The sequence below is a fragment of the Lissotriton vulgaris genome, chromosome 5 (assembly GCF_964263255.1).
Source record: "Lissotriton vulgaris chromosome 5, aLisVul1.2, whole genome shotgun sequence".
Lineage (NCBI taxonomy): Eukaryota > Metazoa > Chordata > Amphibia > Caudata > Salamandridae > Lissotriton > Lissotriton vulgaris.
Window position 1 is genome coordinate 464,738,710 of NC_141693.1, and position 24,004 is coordinate 464,762,713.

Below are 24,004 nucleotides of genomic sequence, written 5' to 3' on the forward strand. Positions count from 1 at the left end.
ATCCCTGGTTATAAAACCAGCTGATAAAGGGGGAGGGATAGTCATTCAGGAACTTGACCATTACAAAAGCGAGATACTACGACAACTAGGCAATGCTGAACATTATTGCAAATTACCATGCAACCCCACCACTGAAATCCAGAAACTAATAGTACAAGTAACTACAGACGCGTTGGATTCTGGTTTTCTATTCAAAAAGGAATTTGATTTTCTGAACACAAAGTCACCACGTATACCGGTAATTTACTGTCTACCCAAAATACATAAAAACTCTGAATCTCCCCCGGGTCGCCCCATTGTCTCAGGGTGTGGCTCGGTACTTGAACCTCTTAGGCATTACATCGATTTCTTTATAAAACCATTTGTAGCCACAACCACATGCTACATAAAAGACACAATGGACATGATCAACATAATAGAGGACCTCCCGTTTGATCCCACATCCAGCACCATGTGTACGCTGGATGTGGAATCACACTATACAAACATTCCTCAGTATGAATCATTACGTGTCATCGAAAAAGTTCTTGAGACACGCCCCCGACCACATAATGTCCCATCAGTATTTATCCTCCAATTGTTAGAGATCTGCCTAACAAAAAACTTTTTTCTATTTGAGGGTCAGGTCTACGGCCAGGTCCGGGGAACTTCAATGGGAGCGATATTGCTCCCAAACTGGCCATTCTGTATATGGACCATCTTGAAACATCCTGCATCTTGGATGTATCAAACCCTTTCCACAGAGGCATAGCCATGTGGAAACGATACATTGATGACATCTTTCTACTGTGGTCAGGACCCCCAGACAGTCTAACACAGTTCCACCACTGGCTCAATAAGAACAGTGCAGGACTGAAATACACACTAGCCACCAGCAAAGACTCACTACCAGTCCTAGACCTAGAAATAAAACACATTGAGGGCCGCCTTTTAACAAATTTACACCATAAACCCACAGAAACACCCTGCTTAACTATGCCAGCCATCACCCTTGCGCTTTACGTGACTCTCTCCCGTTCTCACAATTTCTACGCATCAGGAGAAACTGTTATTTTAAGGAAGATTACTTCACAGAGGCAAATGTTCTGAGCAAAAAACTCAGGAATAGAGGGTACCCACGCAAACCTGTAGGTAGGTCTTTGAAACGAGCATGGTACTGTCCCAGGGAAACCCTCCTTGAACCCAAATCCAAACAACCACAAGACAGGCTTATATGTGTTACCACATTCACTCCAGCATCTAATGCCATCAAAAAAAAAAAAAAGTTTGTTAAAACACTGGCTAGTGTTAAACGCTGGCCCGCTTAATCTTGAGCGTCCAATGATTGCCTTTAAGAGGGCCAAGAACATAAAAAACCACTTAGTACGTGCTTCCCTCCCACAACAACCAGTAAAGGCCACACTCAATGATGCATGGGGCCTTCCAACTCTCTCAGGGCATGCCAAATGTGGCAGCTGCTTCTGCTACGATTCAACCATAGAAGGAAAATGCTTTGAATATGGTGACATTAAATTTCCAAGAAAATATTTTTCTAACTGCAATTCTTCCAATGTGGTATATGCAATTTTATGTCCCTATAAACTCATCTATGTAGGTCAAACAAGCCAGATGATCAAACTAAGGATTGGACAACACCGGAGTCGGATACGCTGCAAGACAGCCAACGCCCCGCTTGTGGATCACTATACTGAAAAAGGACACAATGAGAGAGATCTTACGTGGACTGTCATAACCATGATAAGACCCCCATCTAGGGGAGCTGATGTCTCAATGTTACTAAATAAGGAGGAACTGCACTGGATTCCGAGGACTAATAGCATCAGGAATGGACTCAATCGTATTGAGGACTGGACCTCCTTGCTATAATAGACAATCAGTGATATTCCTTCCAATACAGAAACTGGATATAAATGATACATGTGACTCAATGTGTTGTACATAATCATGCTAGAAATTTGCATAATCTATGTCACTTGCGCCGTTTAAACACCACCAGCTCACCATTTTTGTCACACGCGCCTGCAGGACCTTAGTTATTATCACTGTTTCCCACTCCTCTCTGACGTTCTAAGATGGCCGCCACCGTAGAAGGCTACACGAGCACAACAATTTGCCATTCCAAGATGGCCACCGCCCCCGGACCATGAGGCTGTTAGTCCCTTGCCTCTTTCCATCACCCACCATTTTTGGCTCCAAAGTCATAAAGTAACCTGGAGACTCTGCTTCACCTCACACGCTATCCAGCGCCAGCAGGAGCCCCCGTGCCCTCACTTTCCGCCGTTATTCAAGTAAGTAACCAAAACTCTGGCAGACCGTGTTTGCGACCAGCCCCTTTTGGTTAAAATTCAAGACTTAATCGGATAATTGAATGCTTTGTATTTTAGGAGGTGCAACCTGGCACCTAGCGGAATTGTTACTTAGCCAAAAGCCTCAAGTGCGATACGGCACTGGCATATATTGATATCAGGAATTAAACCATACAAGAAAGGCCCATAGCCTATTGACGGTAAATGACTTTTCACTGCGCCGTTTTGAGCACCCCCCGTTTTTAAAATCACATCTGAATGCCGGTTTTAATATAGACTGTTTGTCACCGCAGATTTAGTGGCTGTCAGCCCCCGTTATGGATCTACTGGGCCGTATTACAAGCGTGTCATTACCGTTGAACCTTGTTCATCCTTCAAACGTAAGAAATGTTTTAAGAACACTGTTTTACTTTGGGCAATCTGTACCGAACCGCTAAATAAATAATGGTCAACTCCAGCAATGTAATACTAATGCTTGCTTCGAGAAATTAAAGCCACAATTTAAATACAACGGCACTATCGTTTTTTTTAAAATTCAGCGCACGTGCATCGCGTCGCCCGCCACCACCCCTTGTGATTCACATCCGATGAACAACTATGATACGCCTTTATCCCCATGGTTCCTCCCCATTTTTGTAGTTTCATCCATCGCCGTTTTTTCACCATAAACCACTGCGCCTTCAACCTTCACTGACATTGCCGTTTTAACACCTTAAACCACTGCGCCTTCAACCTTCACTGACATCTCGGGCACAAGCTGCATGAGTACTGTGCAACTAGACTCTAGTCCTGAAGCGGATGTCCTCTTCTTTGTGTCACACATCAATTCACCCTCACAGAAGTCACCAATCAGATGCCTAGCAGTTTAGTTTTACTTATCTCTATTTTTTGTATTTTTCTCCCCCCTTTTATTCCCTTGTAAATGTTGATACAATAATGCGATATAGGCAAAATATGTGAATAAGCTTAAGACAACAATGAACTATCCCTTGTCCTGAAGATGATGCTTTATATTGTTGTGAATAGCATCGAAATGTCATCGACACTAAAAGCACCATATGCAATATGATTTTATAATATTGTAATGATCAATGGTGTGAAAATGGATATTTAAGTCTGTCATAGTGATTACAAACAAACAGACACATCTTATACCCTGCCTTTGGCCATTCTATTTTTCGTTGGTTTGTCTTGTGTTCTGTGGGTCACGGCTGTGCCCACTTGTAATTTAATGTTTTGAATCACAATCAACTGAACTTATATAAAAATAAATTCTTGTCCGGCTGGACGAAAGACGTACGATCTATTTAAGCGTATGATTATTGTGGTTGTCCATTTTTCCTTCCAAAATAGGGACAACTGTTCTCTAAAACATGTTACTGCCCAAGGTCGCTATGGCATACCTTCTGGGTTTCCCTTGTTTTGTATAATAGTCATTACACCAAAGCAGCACCTATATTTAAATTGCGTAGGCGGATCATTATGTTGGTGGAAACAGTACCACCTGCCCGTTGCGATGGCCCATTCTTTCCTCCAATATATAAATCAGCACCTAAGTCTGATTTGGACATTGCTTGTCCATTTTGTTGGATTAACATAATGGAGAAAAACAATCAACTGGAATGTGGTCACAGTAATTGCCAGTTGCTCAGATTTTTTCAAGCATTCCACCCATCACCCGTGTTTTTCCCTGTGGCTCCCTAAGTCCAACAGGTGTGCCCTGATAGAAGCCCTGAGAATGGTGTGGCAGAGGAATAAAGCTGTAACTTACTGAGGCTGAAATTGATTTGGCTCTGCTTGTTCTCCATTCAGAGGTCAAACTTACTTGGCTGTTCATATTTGCCTGTCCCTATTGGAGCAGAGCAAGTGTGATTTGCCTATGGCTGGCCCCTGTCTGTAGTGAAAACTTGACAGAAAAGAATAGACTGGAGTGTGATCCAAGCAGTCGCCAATGGATGAGACTTTTGCAGGCATCCACCCATCACCTGTTTGTTTCAGTGTTACGATATTAGACCATTGATACAACATTCAGCAGCTAACTCATGAACAGTGAACGAGTAACTTGATGTTTCATATGTTGCAATTAAAATGTGTACATTTTGAAACCACTACATGTCCACTGTCTGAACGTATGTCACTTTCATCCACAACACCTGTGGGAGAGGAGCCATCAGCAAGGGGTGATTGCTGTTTAATACTTGGGGAGAACCTCCTTCTCCTGCAACTACCATATAAGCTATTGACACCTGTATGAGGACAAGGACATAGGGTTCTGCGCAGAGACTGTGAATGCCCCACCTACCATACAGTCTGCATCTACATCAGTGGTGTAAAGGACATATTGTTGGGTCCCATTCATCTGGGACTATTCCATGCTTTCTAGTACACCGATGCATGGAGGAAGACCATAAATTATTCTGTCATCTCCACAGGACTCACATCCTCAATCCACATACCTTGTGGTTACTCCAGATTATTCCCCACCCCACATTCCCCTGAAGGTATAACTTCATGCTGAATCCTGGACAGCTGTGGAACATATCCAGCATCCATTCGCTGTGTCACACTCACTCCCTCATGTCTCTCTTCATCTCCTTTCTAACAACCGGGCAGCAAGTGATGGAGACACGCACAAAGAGGGTTGGCTTAGTACAAACTAGCACTGTGGGAGAAGGATTATTTTGCCTATCAAAATTCACAGTGATATGATATTACTAGCATGGAGTGGACCTTGAAGTCTATGAATACACATAAAGAATTCTGGTCACACCTGCTGGGTCCAGTCTTGCAACTGGTACATCTGCTCTCCATACACAATAACCTGTTTGTCATGAAGCCCCCTCTTGTGGTGAACCTAATTGCAGTCTAAATCATGGACCAAAAGTGTATAGCCAATGGTGTGGACAATATCCCAATAGGTAGCATCCATACCAATACCCATACCCCTTTATTACATACCAGAGATCACATTCCATAACCTTCACACATAAGCACATATCATGGAAATGTTAAATATTCCCTTACCATAACATGTTACATTAAAATGTATTCAGAATTTAATCTGCCTTCACTCATGTATTGTATACTGGTATGAAACCCTGGAATGTGTCTAGTGAGTGTTGTGATATGTATGCAATAGATGGTCATAGCCTGCAACAAATAGATACAACATACTGATCCACCAAGGCAAAACCGTTTACTTCAAAATATGTTAGTAAATTCAAAATTGAAACTGGTGTGAGGTGCACAAAAATTGATTACGTTGGTTAGAAGATGTAGGGTTGCTTATGTTCTAGTTCACAAGTCCACTGTCCTGGCATTTCAGGCTAAACTGTTCCCATTGGTTTTTCATATAACGGTCCCTGTATACAAGTGCAAAAAGGCAAAAAAATATGATGGTCTAGAGTGTGGTCTTTACAAAACGCGTATTAAAAACAACTTAAAAACAACATGCCTGATTCTAGGGCATTATACAGAACCTTGGGAGTGGGGATGAAGGATGAGGAGAAGGTAAAAAAAAATTGTACAAATGCCATAAAAATGTAATTGTCAATAGCCAGCAATCCCAAAAATATTTTTCAACAAAAACATACGTTCCCAAATGGCTAAATTAAGGTTCTAATTAATCCAATAAAGGTTGAAATTACACTGCATGAAAAAAATGTATGCTTAAAATAGAAATCCAGATACCAATCAAAGTAATTCCCACAACAGCACATCCTCTGGTGAGGGAAGAGTTCTGGAGAAGCTGGGTCAAACTGAGGTATACAAAAAAGTATATAAAAAAGTGATAGAAGAAATACTTGAATTAATCATCATTGCCAGTGGCTGAGATTAATCCAAAAATTCCATTAATCACTTTGGGGCATATTATCAAGACAGGCGAAAAATTATTGCAGTTTTAGTGGCAGAAACCAGCTGCTAAAACGGCGATAACGGGCTTGATAATATGCTCTATGGAATTCCAATTGGAGCCCATGTTAGGTGTCCTTCACATTTAACATGGGCTCCAATTGGAATTCCATAGAGCATATTATCAAGCCCATTATCGCCGTTTTAGCTTTGTGACTTCCACAAAGCCTACAGATTCCAGACACGCACTAATGTCTAGTGCAGCGGATTTGAAAATTAGTATTCTGCAGAGTCCAAAGTCATATTTGTACTGCTTTTGGGTCGTCCAGAAATGTCATATTTCTCTGAGCCCCTGGCTGGGGTCTGGCCCTGGCAGGTGAGATTAATTACTTTTCTTCCCAGAGCGAAGATCTTCCCTCCAAGGAGAAAAGATAGGTGGAGCTACAAGCCAATCCATCAACTGTTGTTGCTGGGTGCCAGGCACCAAGCTTAACCACAGTGAGGTGAGAAGGAGTTGGGCTTCAGAGGCCATGTGGCCAGAGACACTGGACAAAGCCATTTTGATCAAACCCAGGGGCTGGAGAAGGAGGGAGCAGGGGCAGGGAAGTGATGTGTCGCTGTTTGATAGGACACACAGAGACTTCCTGCCAGCCCCCTACTCAACTTTTAAAAAGTACTTGCACAGGAAGAGAAGCTCTTTCTGGGGTGTGGTCTGCTGAGGCGAAAGGTGCTGGAGCCTGGCACAATGGGCAGTTGGAAGTAGGACAACCCTGACTGCCCCCCAGGCCCCTAACAGCGCCAGAAGAAGAGCCCAGGACCGGTGCGCAGAAGCAGGGGCCACTGCGCAGGGAGAAAAGAGGCGCAGGGAGCCAGTGAAAAATGCTCCCTGCAGGGTGCACCCTCTTGGAGACCCGGAGGACAAAGGAGAGTGCTCCCAGTGGCTGGGGGGCACCACCAGGAGCAAGAAGATGCAAAAATGGGGCAGATCGGACCCCCATTGGCTGAGATATGGTCCCCGGAAGGTAGGGGACCTTTGACCTCTAAGAAGACCAACGACGAAGCACGTGGGTCTCTGCCGCCGGTCTCAGAGATGCCACTGGGGTGGGTCAGGTCCCGGGGGCTGCCTCCAGAAAGAAGTAAAGCTGGGGTGCGCCGTCGAGCACCCCGTGAAGTTGCCCCCTCGGGGTGACAGAAGCCCACCCTGGCCCCCACTGAAACATGCGCCGGGGAGCGTCCTGTGATAATTTTATCGCCTGTCTTGATAATATGCCCCTTTGTTTTTAATGCCCAAAGTAGAGTCGAACACCTCCTGAAATGGAGGCACAGTGGCTCATTAAGACAGGTGGGAAGGTATATGGGAGTTCGGTCTAGGCATGGCGACAGTACAGAATAAGCAGAGGCAGGTCAGATCCCTGTGATGGCAATTCTGGAATTCCTGCATGGCACCAATCTGACAAGAAGTAGTAAAACACTTGTCTGGAGCACTTCGTTTATTGCATCCACTTCCAGTCAGCCTCCAGTAATCAGTACAGCTCTCCAACTATCCCTCCTGGAACCCCATTCAACACGGGGTTCCACTTGATGACACCATATAGTAAAAGGAACAGTAGACTGGAAAAGTACAGATCATAACACATCCCCCATCCTTAAACGAAACACATATTATATAACATGCGAGTAAGTATACTCATAGCAAATGAAAGCAACAAAGGATAAAAGAGAATAAAAATGTCAGAATACAATGTATTAATAATAATCCGGATTACATTAGTAACTATGAAAAGATAGCAATGCTAAAATATAACCAACAAGGGACAAAATTGATCATCAATGAACTGGAAGATTTTATACTCGAGAAGTTATATAATGCACACAATTATCACTGCATGACTAATCTATTGAATATTCTCTAAAACGCACTGGCAGTTTCCTAAACCATACACTTCTCCTGACCCTTCCATCCTCACAGCCACTATTCTTGGATTGTGTCTGGGAAGCAGGCTCACCACTAGAGTACTTAGCTTACCACAAAGTACTCCAAACATCACCAACAGCCACCACATTCCTCTTCACCTCAACAATATTTGTTGGGGCCATAAACTGACTCACCTTTAGGACACCAAGTAGGTTTTTTAATACACACTACATCACCAACCTTCCATTTAAATTGGCGTGCACAGTGTTTGTCTCAAAATTTTTAATTTTAGGTGTCCTGGTTGGCATTTATCTTGTCACGATTGGTTACCACACCCTCAGTTACCAGAGACCTTACTCCCCTCTTCAAGCTTAACCACAAAGGGTTGAATTTGGATCCAGCGAACCTCCCTTTCAACATGAGGAAATGAGAAATCCCTGTCACACTATTGGGTGCATTTCTGTGAGCCTACCTCGAGGGGTAATTTGTTGTTCAACACAGTCTGCACACTAGCTCTTACGAACTGGTTCATTTTCTCCACAAGGTTACTTCCTTGGAGAGCATAAAGAGCAGTGTAGAAAAGGCAATAGACGAATCATTGAGGAAATCTTTCATCTCCTGCGAGGTAAGCTGGACCCCATTATCCATCACTATAGTCTTATGAATCCTCTCCCAGGCAAAAACATCCTTAAAAAATTCCAAAACACTCTTGGTGGTAATGGAGTGTACACACCACTGTCACCCACTTGAAGGTGTAATCCACCAGAACAAGAACAAATCTCTCACTAGATAACAGTAAAACAAAAGTCTCTACAAGATCTAAACCTAATTTGCAAGAGGGTTCATCAGGACAGCCTTGCGAGACGTGCTAGGCCTGGCCACCCCGCCATGCGGATTACCTTTGTTCCCTCTATTGAGGCCCCCTGATGACATGATGACCTCTGCTCGCGCCCCAGCTGTCATGCCCTGACTGCAGCTGGAGTGTGGAAGGGCTCTGAGGCTCGTTGGAGACTGCAACTGGAATGGTACGGCCTGTTGATGCCCATTCCCCCCTACCATGACCCGGGTGGATGGAATATTACGGTGCCACTCCAGTGGTCCCCATGCTTTGTCTGGCCCTGGAGGTCTTGAAGCTTGGTAGTGAGGCCTGAGCTGAGTATGCCTTCCTCAGCGAGAGGTGCCCTGAGGAAGCTGTTGCAGATGGTGAGTGATGCAAAGTGGAAGAAGTGCTGCCACAATACCAGGGGCATTTCCAGCTGCCACCATTTACATTTCCCGTATAGGGGGACCTGTTGACATGTTACAGCCTCCACCGTGTTTGGATCAGCGAGGGACAGGTGACAATATTGGCCACCCTTCCCTTGGGATAGGATTGGTCCTCTTACCCTCCTCCTTTGTGTTACAGTACCAGCCCAGTGCTTTTTGCACTCCTCTGCCCCAGCACCACTATCCCTGGGCAGCTACTACTGAGTCTGCCCCTGCGACTCTGGCCTACTTCTGGGTACAGCACAGACCTGGCATATCTTCCACAGAGGCTATCCCAACATAGGTGGGATCACGGTTACTGGGGGGACTGCTGCCTGATAGCCGGATGCCCAGTACTTATACTTTCGACTGGCCCTACCTCAATCCTGGCCCTGATTCTCCTTTGTGGATGCCGGCAGCAGCCCAGTTGTTGTGTTCCGCGCCAGCCGTGCACCCCTCTGTCTGCTTCTAGAAGTTTATATTCGGAGATTCTCACTTGAAGCTCTGATTCATCATAACAGTCACTTCCTACCTCTGGTCGGCACCTGACTGTCATCCATGTCCAAGCCTAAGTTAAAGTCCATACACCAACTCCTATTCTCGGAGGCTGTCTCTAGAGTGAGGCCACCCATAGCTTGGGAAGCAGAGGGCATGGCGCAGGCACTGCCATCTTTGTCATCTTTGGGTATGGACACCCTGCTTTGTGAGCTGTCTGATATGAAGGTCTCCAAGGGTTGAACTGGTGCAGCAGTTACGAAAACGGAGTAAGATGTGCAGTCGATCTGAATAGATATTACCTCCTTTCATCAACGGTTTGGCACCAGAGAGACCTGCCTTACGGAGGTGGAGGCGCGTGTTGATGACCTACTGGACTGGTCTATGGAGGTGGGTGCACTGTGTAGAAAAGTGATTGACCTGGAGGAAATTAGCAGAAGGGAGAATATTCATATCTCCAGCCTGCCAGAGAAAATAGAGGGGGTTCACATGATCTAATTCCCTTGTGACTTTTTGCGCAAAATGCTGGATCTATCTTCCTCCGATGCACAGTTACCCAGGCCCATCTGGTGTGCCTTCTGTGGCATAAACAGGCAGCAGATTATTGTGGTGGTGAAAAAGCAGGACCATTACAAAGGAAAAATCCATCAGATTTTTATTTCGGCTGACTTCTCCCCTGATACCAATCTTGTCTGGAAGCAAATCCTGGCATTGCAGCCCACATTAGGAAGGGGGGAATGCAATATGTTGTCCTGGAACTAGCCTTGATGCTGATTACTGAGAATGGCAGGAATCGGGAGCATGATGACCCAGGGGACCTGGAGAGGTTTCTGGACAGCATGGACGCCTCCGACATGGATACCCGTGGCCCACCTGCTGGCTTATCAGTTGCTGCCTTGGTGAGGGTGGATCATCCACCTGATGATCAGAAAGAGTGACGATGGCTGGTGAGAGCCACCCATCGCTGGTCTTCAGACGGAGGCAAGCAAACCACATGTATTGTAATTGCATTTATATAGCGCTTACTACCCCTGACGAGGCGTCAAAGCACTTATTCGGCGGGTAGCACGCTACTACGGGACCCATAGAGGATTAGTTTTGAATTAGTATAGTGAAACATGCAAGTACATTTTAAGTGGTGCATAGGTTAGTCAGTTATTTGGATTTGGAATGATAGCAGAAGGGTAGAGGAGGAAAAAAAGGTTTGTATTTATATAGCGCTTGCTACCCCTGATGTGGTGTTGAAACATGCTATTCAGGAAGCCCATAAAGGATTAGTGGTGAATTAATATGGTGAAATATGAAAGTTATTTCAGTGGTGGATATTAGTCAGTTATTTGGAGTGAGAAGGATAGCGGAGGGATAAAGGGGGAAGAAAGGTTTGCATTCATATAGCACTTGTTACCCCTGATGGATGTTGAAGCACTTTTCTGGCGAGTAGCAAGCCACTCCGGAACTCATAAAGGATTAGTGTTGAAAATTAGTATAGTAAAATATGAAGTAATTTGAGTAGTGAATATGTTATTCAGGTATTTGGGTAGGGAAGGGTAGGTGGCGGGATAGTGAAGGGAAAGAGGTTTACCTTTATATAGCGCTTGCTACCCCTGATGGGGGTTTGAAGCGCAAGTAGCATGCTACTCTGGAACTCATCAGGATTAGTGTTGAATTAGTATGGTGAAACATGAAAGCAATTTTAGTGGTGGATATGTTAGTCAGTTATTTAGATTGAGAAGGGTTGGGGAGGGGTAGAAAAGAGGGAAGAGTTTAGAAAGGTTTGTTGTGGGGGAATGGTATAGTAAAAGAGGTGTAAGATGATGCAAGGAGGGGTAGAGTAGGAGAGAGTCTAGTAAGGGTTATTTTGGGGGTCATAGTAGTGGTATGGGGTTTGGGGTTAAATGAGAGAGTGGATGTAGAGGATATATTGAGCGAAGTATAGGCTGAGAAATAGGGAAGTGCATTGGAAATGCTAAATTAGAAGAAAGCGATAAATATATAGATCCATAAGTACAATGAAAGAATATGGAGCTATGTATATTGGGCAGGATTTCTGGCCCTGGACCTGACCTGTCTCGGACAGGCTCAAACAGGCAACTGCCCTTGTCCTCTCCACCCTTAACAGGCTCAAACATGCAACTGCCCTTGTCCAATCTGCCCTTAGCCTTGACCCCCGGGCTGAGACGCCCTAAGCCTGGCCTTTTATAGCCCTAGTAATCAGGTGCCCCTTTGATGGCATAAATTGCAACAATTTTCAGTGTGTGTTCTGCCCATTTTCAGGTATTCGGTCCAATTTTGACAAGAAGTGCACTGGATTCCCTCTAACCAGTTCCCCAGTGCCAGAGCTTTTTCCTTAAACTGTACAATTGTTTCCCCAATTGCCAATCATTTTGGCACCCCTGTAAGTTCCTAGTAAATTGTACCCATTTAGTTCCTAGGGCAGAAATACCAAAGAGGGTCCCCAAGGGCTGCAGCATGTATTGTGTCACCGTAAGGGACCCCTCAACTAAATCATGCAGACTGCCATTGCAGGCTGTGTGTCTTGGTGAAGACAAAAGTGAACGCACAACATAGCACACATTTCGGTGTGCCATACCTGCAGGCAATGCATGCAATATAGGTGAATCACCCCTACAGCAGGCCTTACAGCCCTAAGGCACAGTGGCAAGTGATCAAGGAAGTCATTTTACGTACGTGCTAGACACTGCAAAAACCCAGCTACAGGATAGCTTTACTGAAACCAAAGATGTTTGGTATCAAACATCTACTATTAATGAACGCACACTGATTCCAGCGATGGATGTATTAATACATGTACCCAGAAGGCATATTAGAGGTGCCCCCTGGACACCTACCAACTACTAGTGTGCTGGATGACTGGTTCTAACCGGCCCGCCACCACAGAAGAGTTTCTGACCCCCAGGGGCGAGAGTCTATGCTCTCAGGAGTTCAGGAACTAAACCCCCTACAGTCAGTGTGTAGCCCAAGGGACAAATCTCGCTCACCCCTCAAAGCCAAGGATCTTTGCTCATTTGCCCTATGACTCCACTGATTTCTTGCAGCCTTTCCACAACTTACCTTGGCTCTGATGATCTTCAGGGGGCCGATCACTGATGTACTGCTGGTACCGTCTGGCTGCGGCTGCCAGTCTGGCACTGGGTGTGACGATGTGGGGCCAAGTAGCTGCCTTCCACCCGGGTCACTCAGATTATGTCCGTGAGGACTGAATGCTAGACTACTGTGATAAGCCTAGCCAAGACTGTCCCTATGTTGCTGGCTGGACCTCCTAGCAGTATTGTATATTATGTACTTGACCCTTCTCCCCCTGGCGTACCTGGGAAGCCGAGGGAACTTGCTGTGACGTCACTAACCTCTGTGGAGTCTCTGTGGACTGCTCGCTGCTCCCGCTGCGCGGGAGCCGCTCGCCCGTGGGAGGACCCACCAACGCGGACCTATCTTTGCCTGGTTGCTGGCTGCCGAGGGAGACCGTCAACAGAGGAGGCTACAGGGGTAAGCGCAGCAGGGACTCGCTATCCCAGGAGTCCCTGCATGACCACGAGTCATCGGTCAGCGCCACCCTGCGTGCCCCGCCCCCACCGCCACTCTACAAGACCAGAGGAGAGCCCGTCTTGCGGGACGCAAGCGGGACGCCGGGCGAAGCCCGGGCAAAGGGCGGGCCATCTGTGGCCGTCCGGGGCCGGCAGAGGCTGGGCTGGGCCACCCCCCTTTCATCGACTCCTTCGGCTCCAATCCCTCTGAGCCCAACTGTAGCTCCCGAATCCATTATGTCCACCAGATCCGGTAAAGCCCTGAGGGGTGGTGGAGCAAGTGCTCTAGGGGGCCCCACGATGATTGGCACAATGGACAAATTTATCACCCGGGTGGCTAACGTCATTGAAAAGGAGATCTCAATGATGGAACGCCGCCTCTCACTTGACCTTCTACCATCTAAGCGCTCATCCTTGGGAGCTGCGGCACACGCATTGTCGCCGCCGACTTCCACCTCCATCCTACCTCCGCCTGGGCCCCCATCTGACGAGCAACACATTGTAGCGCTAGAGGCAGGACTAGATAGGATAGAAAGCCTCATATCACTCCCTTCCCCAGGCAGTCGCTGTAATGAGGCTATAGCTCCTGGACAATCCAACTGCTTAGCCAGCTTTCCCGATAACAGGTCTCATTCGGATCCTATTGTCCCCTCACCTGACCCACAACCATTTCCCCAGATTAGACCTTCACGGGCACATAGGAAAAGGAAAAGGGGGACTAACATTCGGAGGGGAAATCACTCCATGCTCTACAAGCGCTCTAGGACACAGCTCCATAGGGGTACCTCATACCCAGACGCTGGAGAGCTGGAACTACTCAGGATTTCTAGCTCCCCCCAGCACGCAGCTGAGTCCCAGATACCGTCCCCCCTGCCTCCAGCAACACCCGCCCTACCAAAACAGGGCACCTCTCTCGAGTCTCTCGAGAAACTGGTAAAGTCTCTGTTTAATCCACTACTCGACCAAGTTAAGAGCCTGGGGGTCAGACTGGACAATTTTGAACAGGCCACTAGGGACAACTTTTTCTCCCTGAAAACCATGCTGAAAGTGCATCCTAAGCCTAGTGAGATCAACCCAGATAGGAATGTTGCTAAAGAGGTCCCAGTAAGCCAAACAACCAGAGTCCAGTCGTCACTGCCGGCCAAATCACTGGATACAGGGAAAGCTCCTACCCCAGCCCCTCTAGCCAGTGCGAAGCAGGCAGTACCGAGTGATTCCACTCACGTAGTTCAGGTGCACGGCACTCCCCCCACAGCAGCAACGGCACTTGCGCCGAACCCTGCCCAAAAGATCTCTCAGAAGAAAGGGGCTGGTCCAAATGCGCTTTCGGCTTCCGCTGCGCCTGCTAAAACCAATGGAGCAGCACCAATCTCTAGGGCTACCCATTCCACCTCTTTGCCCAAAAATCCCCCTCTGTCTAAAAATTCCTCCTTGCCAAAAAACCCTCCCCCAGTGGCCACCCAGCAGATTCCGCCACGCAAGTGCCCCCGGTAAATCGCCCTCCCGAATGCCACCCGTATGTTGTTGTCCTCACCAAAGTCCCCCCCCTAAAAGAATCACAGCAGGAAACACATCAGGCGCTAAAAAACAAAGTCATCCACTGGATGAAAACCAATAGACCACTTCCATTGGGTGTAGATGGCCTGATCCTTGGGGTGCGTAGGGTGGGTTGGATCGGGCATGGGAAGAAACCTTTTGAGGGAGATTGCGTGGTGGTCAATTTTCAAGATATAAGAGCCGCCCACTCAATATGCTCCCAAGGCCGAACGGCCGGCACGCGGGTCGATGCTGTCGACCTAACTTTCTTCTACCCGAGGCCGGTCCTGACCACCCCGCTCTGCCCTGTCGGGCCCCCTCCTCAAAACATCGTCCATGGTCATCCTTCCCCGGGAGTCTTCCCACAGCAGTTATACCCAGCTCCAGTGATGCAGAATTGGGGTTCCTGGGGTTGCTGACTCTGTGACGCACCCGGGGAGGCCCTTGTGGTTTTGAGTCCTGCTGCCGAGCCTACCCCCTTCCTTAAAACCCGTAGCCCCTCGACTATACCACAAAGTCAGGCTACTGCCAAGTTTGTAAAAGAGCAAGGGGAGACCAGGGCATCTTTTGACCCACTGGTTAGCCTCCCTGCTGAGGGTGTTGTAGACATGCTGCCTCCTGTCGAGGACTGTAGCACTGCGGCTGTGACGGACCCCTCGTTTAGGGTTTTCAGCTGGAATGTGGCGGGCCTCGAGAGGAAGTTAGCGCTGCCGGACTGGAACGCGCTAGTGGAGCAACACTCCATATGCCTGTTCCAGGAAACCTGGAGCGGGGTGCCCCTGCACAAGGCAGGATATTCCACCCACTTTTTGCCAGCAGTTCATAGTGTAACTGGTAGGGGCCGCCCTTCGGGTGGCCTCTTAATTTGGGTGGCTTCAGAACTCAACTGCAGGGTGGTGGAGCGGGACACCAAATGCCCGGATCTCCTTAACATATTGCTGAAAAATCCCCAGGGCCGAGTCATCCTAAATATTTTTAACATTTTCGCCCGAGGCACAAAGGGGGGTAGAGAATCCCCAGTAATAGCCTGTCTAGAAGCCCAGCTTCGCTCGTCACCTCACAGGCCTTGTACCTTGGTGGCGGGCGATCTCAATTGTACTTTTGAGCCCCTGGACCTCGAAATCCTAACTGATCAAGAGGAACATGACACCAGGTGGGGGATTCCGTCCCTTGAACTCAGTCCCATTAAAAAATGGACAGAAGTGGCCCTTCAGATCAACTCCATAGCTATGGAGTTTGGTCTGAGGGCTGCCAATGGCAGGACTAGGTCCGACAAAGCAGGGGCCCATACCTACAACAGGCCAGGGCATACGTCACGATTGATTACTTTCTCCTTGACGTACACCTGTGGAGTATGGTGGAGGACATGGTGATTATACCATCAGTCGAGAGTGACCACAACCTCCTCTCTCTCACCTTGTCTCACAGGTGGTTAACTAGCACTGTGACCAGAACTTCTCGTAACCCCGCCCCGGACCTGTCAGTAGTCGCCAACTGTGGACGGCGGCTAAAGTGGGCGAAGTTGGCACTTTCAGAGGAGAAAACCTCTGCCATTAGGCAGCTTCTTGCCTCAGCCCTAGTCAATCTTGACCCCCAAGAGGATGGGTGGCTAGAGGTGGCCCCAAGGTTCTGCACCATAACCCAGGCTATCAGTGACCTCTTTGTAGTTCCAGCTAATACGAACAGAAGGAAACCAAACTCACGAGCTAGACAGGGCTGGTACAATCAGAAGTGCAGGGAGGCGAAGTCACTTCTCATTGAAGCAGTCAAGTCCAAACTACCATCCAGGACTAGGGTGGCCAGGAGGCACTATGCACTCTGCCAAAAAAATGCCAAGAGGGAGTGGGAGGACAACTTCTGGCAGGACCTCCTGGCTGCCAGTCGTGGGAAAGATGCCAAAGGTTTTTGGGACTTGGTGGGCAATAGGAACCGTCCCGACGACACCCTGAGGACCTGTACCATCAATGCCCAGACATGGTTCTCCCACTTCCAAAAACTTTACTCTGCCGCTGAAGGCACACTAAACGACCCTTTTAACCTCCCGCCCTTTACCCTAGTTCATGACCTGGAACTTTTTTCTGTTTTGGATGTCACAAAGCAGATTAAAACCTTGGTACCATTAAAAGCAGCTGGTCCGGATGGACTACCAGGCGATATCCTCCGAGCATATCCGGAAGAATGGGGGGTATTAATCTCTGCACTCCTCAATGCAATCGTTGTGGGAGGCCCTGTGCCAGATTCCTGGAGAGGTGCAGAGGTCGTCCCCATCTACAAAAAGGGCAGCCGGGATCTACCTGGGAACTACAGGCCCATAAGCCTAATAGACTCGAGCCAGAAACTGGCGGGGAAAGTCATTTTGGGGAGGATATCACAATGGGTGGACGATAACCACATCCTGTCCGATATGCAAGCCGGGTTCCGTTCAGGCACCGGAACTATCGAACAGGTCTTTAGACTCCTGCTACTACACTGGAAGGTGGTGGAGCTAGGCAAAGGCAGTCTTTACTTGGCCTTTATTGACCTAAAGACTGCCTTTGACCTGGTTCCTAGGGAGGAACTTTGGAGGGTGCTACACGGTCTAGGGATGCCCCCGTATATACTAAACCTCCTTATCAAACTGCATAACAACACCTATGCCCAGGTCAGATGGGGGTTGAATGGGGAAAAGACCGACAAGATCAGGGTCGAGAGGGGAGTAAGGCAGGGTTGTGTCCTGGCCCCCACCCTATTCTCCCTCTATATTAATGGGGTGGTAGATCATCTACTCGGCGAACTAGCAGACGCTCCCACTTTGGGAGGCGTAAAAAGTCCAACTTTGCTGTTCGCCGACGACACCCTCCTCATCTCTAAAACCCCCCAAGGTCTCCAGACACTGCTGAATCGCTTCCAGGACTTTTGCACCACCAAGGGTCTTGTCATCAACGTGGAAAAAACCAAGTACTTAGTTATGCATCCACCTCGCAGACTTGGCCGCCCTCCCACTCTGAACTCTATACCCCTTGAAAGAGTGGCAGAATTCGATTACTTGGGAATTCGACTTAATGACGCGATGAGCTGGACCGCCCACATCAATAAAATGACAATTGCCCACAAAAGGGTGGGGGGGGCCCTCCTTAAGGAGTTCAACAACTCAACAAAACATTGTGTTGCCCCTCTACTAGATATATATAAAGCACGTGCGGTCCCTGCGTCACTTTATGGAGCCGAACTGTGGGGCCTGGGCAAAGTGGATTTACTGAGCAAGGCCGAAAACAAATTCATTAAAGATCTCCTTGCCATTCCATCGAGTAGTCCGACTATCCCAGTGCTCATGGATACTGGCTGTAAAGCTATAGGGGATCAGGCCCGTCTTCGACCCCTTTTGCTCTGGGCTCGCCTGTGGAAGGTACCGGAGCTAAAATCTTACGCTGATGGCCTAGCTGAGGTGATGCACTCCGATGGTTGGCACAGCATTAAATGGCTGAAGGACATTAAACATCTTTTAGGGGACCTAGGCCTGGACTCCTGCTGGCATAGCCACTCCGCTCCCCCGAAGGAGACCTTAAAAAAACTTTTTTGGGAGTGGGTTCGTGTGAAGCGCATCAGTAATCAGCAGCACTGCAAAACCACCGCAGCTTTTCTGCTGATAAAAGATGTTGTCGCCTACGAGCCGTACATGGACATAATAACAATCGCCATGGACCGTCCTTGTACATCAAATTCCGGTTAGGAACCCTACCCTTGGCCGACCTCTGCTCCAGGTGGAATAAATCCCAGTCCTCATCACGCTATTGTGCTCTTTGTCCCGATAAACCAGAGTCGGTGCCACACTTTCTCTTCGAATGCCCGGACTATGGTCGCCCCAGATCACGTTGGCTTGGACCTATCTGCAGAGAATTGGGTACCCGCCAGTACTCTGTTGCCCTTCGGATTCTTTTAACCAATACAGCCCCTCCTATTGTTTGTGCTGTTGCCAAGTTTTTAAAATGGGCTTGGTTGATTAGACTTAGAAGACTGTCCATATCAATTTAATCCTTTTTTAACTAATTTATGCTGATCAAATGTGTTTTACTCTTTTATCTAATGTACAGTCATACTTTTTTCGACATGCTGTTTTTATCTTTTGTACCGCTTTTATGATATATGCATATCGAAATAAAGCAATCAACCAACCAACATTATGTACTTGGTTTCTCTGTTTGAATATGAACGCTCAATTTTCATAGTTGTTAATTCCAATGCTGGGCCTCTGAGCCAATTTGCGTACCTTGTCTGTTGTGTCTTGGATGGGGCAGCCGGTGGCTGGGTTGCTGGCTTAATGTCCTGCTCAACCTTGGCAGCCTCTTAGTGGGTGTCAGAACACATTCATATACACAATGTCATTTCATGGACTAGGGCCTGCAGACGCAGATTGGTGGAAATCTTCTGCCCCAGATCTGCAGCTTTCGTTGTTCCTAATCCCCAGAGATAGGGGTAGAGATGGCAGTGGGCACATGCATCTCTGGGGATTTGGTGTGAGCATCCGGAATAGTTGCTGATTTTACCATGGTTCCTGAGTTCAGGTACCCCCTTCCCATCCTCCTCTAGCCCCCCCACAGCCTTACACATGTCCTCCTCACAACCTGGACCGACCCATCCTTTGCAGATAGCCTCCTTTAATGTGAATGGCCTGGCCTATTTTATTAAAAGTCAGAAAATCCTCTCTTTTCTGCAGACACACCACCCAGATGTGGCAATACTTCAGGAAACCCACCTGTCCCTCACAGAGCACAACAAACTTAAACGGGATTGGGTGGGCACAGTGATACACGGCAGTAGGATGCAGGGACCCTTCCCTCCACACCAGACTACCTCCATGGACCATAGTAAGAGCGGGGTAGCCATCCTGTTTCATAACTCCCTGTCAATCTGGATGTGAAGAGATCCAATGGGTAGATATGTTTTTGACAAGGTCCAGATCTGCGATTAGGTCTTGATCGTGGCTTCTGTCTATGCCCCAGTGGGCGATAAGGCAGACTTCCTTGTCACATTGAACAAACCCCTGCTTTCTTTTGGTAAATCCAGAGTACTCATTGGGTGTGGGGGGACTGGAACCTGCCCTTGGATCCACACCTTGACAAGTTTGAGATTTACATGGTCTGACAGCCTAAGACAGATTCATTCTATCTGACATTATAGCTGACCATGCCTTGACAGATCCCTCATCCTTGAAACACCCAAGGAACAGGGATTAAATGTTCACCTCATGTGGCCATGGCACACATTCCCGTATCTACTTCTTTGTGCTCTTTGTCAGAAGGCTGGGTAAATTAGTGTCCACCGCGATTCTCCTGAACAGTACCTCTGAGCATACCCTTGTGTTGCTCGACCTTGACCTCCATCTCCTGCAACACCCTCAGGTATGCTGGCATATGAACACATGCGGTACAAAGCTCCTGAGGACAAACATTGGTTGTGTCACTATTTGAGCTGATATTTGAAGGTGAATGCTGGATCTGTCTCCTCTGCACAGGTGCTCTGGATTTTCAGAAAGCCTCCCTGAGAGGCGATTTGATGAGCAACCCGACTATCTTTCTTCACCGTTGTGAGGTGGAATACAGGCAGTTTACAGACCTCACGCTTCACCTGAATCAGGGGTATAATGCTTCACTAACCCCCACCCTTCTTAAGGAACTGTTTAGGGTCAAGTATAATCTGAACTCTCATCACATTGCGATAGCAGAGTAAAAGCTTCTTCCACCGGTGGCAGAGGCACTATGACAGGGGTGAAAGGCTTTATTGACCCTGCAGCCACCTCAGGCGCAGTTGCAAGCAATGATACCGGCCATCAGGTCCACCCGTGATGTGGTAATCAGGCCCACGCGTGATATGCTCCTTACTGAATGGCTCAACATATAGTGGGAATTTTCTACTATTTATTAGATCTTCTACTCTTTGACAGCTCAGGACCATGCTGTCGCGGAACAGGCATTTCTAATTGGCTTTACCCTGCTGGTCCTGTCACAAGATCAGGCACAGTCACTTGGTGCTGACATAAGAGATGAGGAAATTACACAGGCCATTGACAGAATGACAGTAATGAAGGACCCAGGAGACTACGGTCTTCTGCTTGAATTATACAAAATCACTAACCCCTGATAGTTCTTTCATTGAGCAAACTGTCACAGATCCTCTCCCAGAATTTAATAGAGCAAATTTTCTTGATCCCTAAGCCTGGTCGAGACCAACTATGGCCTGATATCAACACGGATATGGAGATAATGGTGAAGGATTTAGGCAATAGACTCAAGGTCTATTTTCTTCTACTGATTCACACCTCACAGGTTGGGTTCATGCCTTGTTCGAGCAACTCACCTGAGGACGCTCTCCCATCAGTTGAGGCAGGCGCTGCAGGATGATGACGAGAAGGTGCTTGTCTCTCTTGATACCAGGAAGGCATTCCATCAGGAAAAGGGGCCATACTTGTTACGGGTGATAGAGGTCATGAGTCTAGGGGACATGTAAATTGCTAAAGTCCAGTACCTATACAGCACTCATACGGCTGCAGTGACCTATAGGGGCTTTCCATCCTCCTTTTTTGCTCTCAGTCGCAACACGAGGTAGGGGTGTCAGCTCCCTCCACTAATATTTTAGGTCACGTTGAAACTCCTGGCAGCTAAGATATGCAGAACGCCTAGTATACATGGAGTAGCCACACAGCTGGGTGAGAGAAGCACATTTTATTACACAGATGATATCTTGGTGGTCCGCTCCAGCCCCCGGGAATTAATCATGGCTCTTCTTCAGGTGATAGAGTCCTTCTCTGCCTTCTTGAGATACAGTATTAACTAGTCGAAGTGTAAGGTTTTTCCTATGACTCCGGCGATTACGGAAGTGATGCTGGGGGGAGCGCCATTCGCATGGCAGACTGAACGTCTGAAATTCTTGCCCATGTACCTTAGTAGTGAGCTATATCAGGTGGTGCGTGATAACATTGCTCTAGTTATAGACAAGGTACAGGCGGAATTCACAACTTGGCTGGCATTGAATCTATCGCTGGGTTCAAAATATTCAAATGAACATGATGCCCAGATTCAATTACATATTTGGGAAGCTTCCCCTGAAAATCCCCACCCATATGCTTGGAGAGATCCAATTGATGATGCAGACTTTTGTGTGGGAGGGGCACATGCCTCATCTCAAGGCCTCTAAACTACATGCTAAAACAACTGCAGTGGCAGATGCGACTTTCCCACGCAGAGTCTAACTAGTTGGCCTCATAATTGTCACATGTGGTGTAGAAGCTGAAGCCAGTTAATATGGGTCTATGTGGAGCACCATCTTCTACATTTGAAAGGGCAACTTACAGCTTTTTACACAGTCCATAAAATATCCAGTCGCCTGAGTAACATGATAGTACATGCTATGCACTATGCATTGTGTCATGCCCATCATCTGCTTCACCATCCAACTTTCTTCTTAAGGCACTGCTATGGCGAAACAGGCAGATTAAGATTGGCGGACAGGAGGTTGACAAAGGGATTCGCCATGTCAATGACCTGGTTCAGGATGGTGCATTGGTCCCCTCTGTGGATCTCAAGCACGATCATGGGCTACCTCAATCACAACACTGGCAGTAACGACAGTTCACACACAGTCTAGAGCATGCACTTGGTGCCACCCCCTTTCTACACAGTGCCTGAGCCAATATTGCAGTACATTCTGACCTAGAAAGGTTCTAGAGGCTCTATGGTGGGTCTGTGCGCAACCTTGCCGGATGGACTGTTCTCACTACCTACTGCTCATAATTTGTGTTGTGGGTGGGAACAGAGGCTCAGCCACTCCATATCTGAGTATGATTGGCACAATCTTATGGAAGAGCATGACGGCCTCCTCAGAGAAGCCAGGTTGAAATGTAGTTATTTCAAGGTCTTGCAACCTTTGGCACTGGACGCCGAACCGACTGTGCAGAGCTTGAATGCTGGATGACCCCTCGTGCTGGAGGTGTGATGCATTGGACTGTGATATTGTACATGTTCTGTGGGACTGCACATTGCTCTCACTATACTGGGGTTCAGTTTGGGATACCCTGTAAGCGCACCTGGGGCTGGCCAGTCATCTCACAGCCTGCCTGGTTTTACTCTCCCATATAACCATATTCCCAGACTTAAAGCCTCATGGCAAACGCTGGTTGGCTACGGCTCTTGTGGTGGTGAAGGTAGAAATATTGCACCACTGGAAATCATTTAAACCACTGTCTCAAAACACATGGTTTGCTGCCATGCAGACGTGGCCCCTTATGAGCGGCTTATTTATGAGATCAATGATCAACTGCAAAAGTTTGAGGAGGTCTGGGGCCTGACCTCCGTGGTTAGCTGTCAGCATCTATAGCAACACAAAAGATGATGGACAGAATGATAACAATTGTCAAACATTCACCCCAAGCCACAAATCTGTGGCTTGGGGTGAATTTCTTTGCTCACCATGCCACCCCAATTTGTACCCTGGAATATGCAAATCCATCTTGACCCTGCTGTCAGTGGGAACAGACCACGCCCAAACTGCAAGGCCTGGTCCTCCCTGGACCATTAACAAGCATCCTGGGACCAGTTTTGGGGTATCTCCTCTCATCAGCCAGTCTAGCCCAAATCAAATGCCATAGCGAACACCAAACCCACATCACGGCATACCCTTCCCACTTAGGGTGACTATAGCAACACAAAAAGATGAAGGACGGAATGCTGAATATTGTCAAATATTTACCCCCAGTGTAGAGATCTGGCCCTAAATCCATCATTTTTTTGCTCACCATGCCACCCCAGTTTTGACCCAGCCTTATGCAAATCAGTCAAGACTGATTTGCATATGACTCGGTCCAAACTGAAGTGGCATGATGAGCAAATAAACGATTGATTCAACCAAGATCTATTACTTGGGCAAATGTTTGACAATGTTCAGCATTCCGTCCATCAATTGTTCCTTTTGCATTTGTTGCCCTAAGTAGGAAGGGTATGCCCAGACTTGGGTCCTGTGCTCACTGTGCCCCTGGATTCAAGCTAGCCTGACTGATATGGGGGTGATGCCCTGAAACCGGTCTCAGGATGCTTGTTTACGTTCCAGGCAGGGCGTGGCTTGGCAGTTTGGGTTGGACTGTT

At 47.6% G+C, this 24,004-nt stretch overlaps 1 pseudogene; it reads right to left on the reverse strand.

Moving 5' to 3' along the window:
* The window catches only part of LOC147711093 (uncharacterized), a 31,725-nt pseudogene extending 10,411 nt beyond the window's left edge, over nt 1–21,314 (reverse strand).
* Between the last annotated feature and the right edge of the window lie 2,690 nt (nt 21,315–24,004).